The sequence below is a fragment of the Furipterus horrens genome, unplaced genomic scaffold, assembly GCF_987537825.1.
Source record: "Furipterus horrens unplaced genomic scaffold, mFurHor1.1.pri manual_scaffold_4, whole genome shotgun sequence".
NCBI lineage: Eukaryota > Metazoa > Chordata > Mammalia > Chiroptera > Furipteridae > Furipterus > Furipterus horrens.
Window position 1 is genome coordinate 136,915,710 of NW_028327174.1, and position 3,202 is coordinate 136,918,911.

Sequence of the window (3,202 nt, forward strand, 5' to 3'; positions counted from 1 at the left end):
AAGGAATATATCACTCAGAACAGACACCAGGATACAAAATTACAAGTGTTTAACCCCAGTCCTGGCCCCCTCTCCTCTAACAGAAGAAATGGGAAGGAGACAGTAGAAGCAAACAAGCAATTCTGTAAAACTAAGTCTTCAAATCCTTACAAATATGATTAAAATCTAAACCTCTGTTTTGTTTTTAAAATTTTTTTAATATATCAAAAGGTCTGCTTTGGTGACATGCCAGTCACCCAGAAAAGAACCCAACACCCTGTTGTCAGTAACATGCATGCTCAAGTTGACCAGTCAACTCTTATTTCTAAGCCCCTGTGCATACATATGTCTTTAAACCAGAGCCAGGGGGCTGCTGCTATAACATGCTTCTTCCTGGTGTCCACCCCCTCCAGAAAGGTGGGCAGGGCACAGAGAAACCCTTAAATGGTAGTGAGGGTTTAACAGCCCCTAACAGCCAACTTTTTAAGCATCTCCATCTTCACCCTCTACTCAAAAGGAGCCTTATTTCTAACCAGACTACTTGCCTCAAATTTGGCTCCTGGTGGCCAGAATGGTTTTTCTCCTTTAAAAAAAAAAAAAAAAAAAAAAAAGCACAGATATCTGTATACCCATATATATTTTCTGTTTTTGCTTTTAAATTTAAATATAAAAATATTACTCTGATTTGTGTTATAAATGGAGGACCAAGGAATGAGAGCTTTTTCTTCTAAGGTAGGGCTATCCATCCCATTCCTCTCATCCCTTTCCACTGAACTTGTCTTCAAGTGAGCGCGTTTAGCCCCAGGCCACTGGTAAGAGGCATCTTCCTGCCTGACTCTCACACTCCCCTCTCTCCTAATTCTCACTTTCATTGGAAAAGGTTATATAACCTTTTAAGAAATGGAACTTCCAAACAAGAGGAAATAGCTAACCTAACCAGAGAATAAGCCCAGCACCCCCACCCCCCACTTCAGCTATCTCGAAGAAGAAAAAGGTCCTTCCCCTTCCTTCACAAATACTATGCTCACTGTCCAGATAGCTACGCCTGGTGGACAAATATCTGATTAAGTGAAGCACTGGTTATGTTTCCCTGCCCCCTACCCACTAACGCACTAGAACTCTTCAGTGATGGGGGTAAGGGAGTCTGTGTGTGAAGACATTAAGAACCTGGCCAAAGAACGCAAGAGATATTAACTGGGCACGAGGGGAAAAAAAAGGACTTGATGTTCCACCCTTTGAGTTATGGCTATTATGACAATTGAGGGGGGTACAGTGGGAGCAGAATGATGAATTAATTAAAAAGGGGTTCGATGGCTGCGAGTCTAGGCCACTCAGTTTTTATACTGGAAGGGCTCATCTCCAGTTTCATTGAGAAGACACATGCGGATGAGGACTTCTGTCACTGGTCTGAGTCACAGTTGGCAGAAGTAACCCTTCTCCTGGCCGACAGCCGGGGGAGTGCGGATACTAGCGCTGCGCTTCGTCGCGCAGGCGGAAAAGTCATGGATGTTGGAGGTTTCATTGAATCCAGTTAGGCACCGGGCATTATCCCAGCTCCACTTAGGATGTAGGCTCGGACGTGGTACTGGTGGACTCCTCAGTGCACTTGAGACCCTTCTCCTCTCGTATGGCCTTGCTGCTGCAGTTGGTGTGGCAGCCCACACCGTTCCAGTTCCCAGGAACTCGCTTGGGATCAAAGGTTGCCATCACTCCAAAGTCTTCACACACTCGGTGCAAGAGGAACCGGGCCACCCAGAGGTGACCTCCCTTGCCGATTCCTTTATAGGGTCCTATCTGGAATTCCCACCGGATGGGCATGACCTCGGCATTTGTCCCAGAGATCTTGATGCCAGCGTACAAGCAGGCCAGTGGAGAGCCTTCACAATGTCCCTACATAGGCTTTGTCCGCTCCCATGGCACAGTAGTATGGACCTTGAGGCCCAGGGGAGCCATTGGAAGGCCAACCAAAAGGGAGCCCATCTGTGCCCATGAGAGTATATCCCTGCTCCATTCCAACCGGGGGTGCTGATTGCTCAAAATGCCCTTTATCCGTTTATAGGTGTGCATTAAATTGGTCCCTGCAAGTTTTTGGCTGTAGTTTAAGACTTCACAGAACACCAGCTTATTGGGGTCTTTGTGGAAAGGGTCCTGAAACATGGCAGCAGGAAAAAGGTACAGAGCCCGCAGACTGTAAAGTACTAGAGCATCAAAATCCCACTCGGGCAGCTCTTCTATACACTTGGGCTCACTGTCCAGGGTCTGGGTCTTGCAACGCAGTCCTTTGCTCCCACCGTCAATCCAGATCTACATAGCTTGGACTTTATTACCCTAAGACAGGGCCATGTATGCCTGCTTGATGCCTTGTTAAAGTGGGAACTTGCTGAGGTGGCCATGGTGGAAGATGTTTTTGGAGGGGGGTTGAGGGGGGTGGTGTGTGAGCAGGGGGCAGTGCAGGCAGGTGGTGATAGCAAGGTGCCAAGAGGATGTGAGAGAAAGCTGAGAATGCTGCTCAGACTTCAGTTCTCCTGTCCTCAGCTCTGCCTTAGATTTTCTTTATAGCTTGCATTACTTTGCTGAGACTTTATTTTTTCTTTCTTTCTTTTTCTTTCCTTTTTTTTTTTTTTTTTTTTTTGCTAAGTCTTTATTTTAAGCACAATATTAGCTAACTGAAGCCTTTTTATCGTGGTTGTTTTATTTTTTTTTTAAATTATTTATTTATTTATTTGTTTGTTGATTTTTTTGTTTATTTATTTTTTAGAGAGAGGGGAAAGGAGAAAGAGAGGGAGAGAAACATCACTGTGTGGTTGCCTCTCACTCGCGCCCCCAACTGGGGATCTGACGTGCAACCTAATCATGTGCCCTGACTGGGAATCGAACCAGCGACACTTGGCTTGCAGGCCAACGCTCTATCCATTGAGCCACAGCAACCAGGGCTTATCGTGGTTGTTTTAAAGTCACTGCCAGATAATGTTAACCGCTCTGCTGCCTCCATGTTTGCATCTATTTCCTTTTTCTCATTCAGCTTGAGATGATGAATGATTTTCTATTGGAACCTTGACATTTTAGTATTATGTTATGCAACTCTGGATCTTCTTTAAACCTTCTATTTTAGCTGGCTTTCTCTGATACTGCCTTGGTAAGGGAGTGGGGAGATACTGCCTTATTTCTGCCAGGTGGAGATAGATGTCCAGATTGCCAAGTTGACACCTGTGAGGGAACTCCT

The 3,202-nt window shown here is 45.4% G+C and overlaps 1 pseudogene; it reads right to left on the minus strand.

Annotated features, from left to right (window-relative positions):
* Positions 1 to 1,310: 1,310 nt before the first annotated feature.
* Positions 1,311 to 2,378, minus strand: LOC150012914 (glutamine synthetase pseudogene; annotated as a pseudogene).
* Between the last annotated feature and the right edge of the window lie 824 nt (positions 2,379 to 3,202).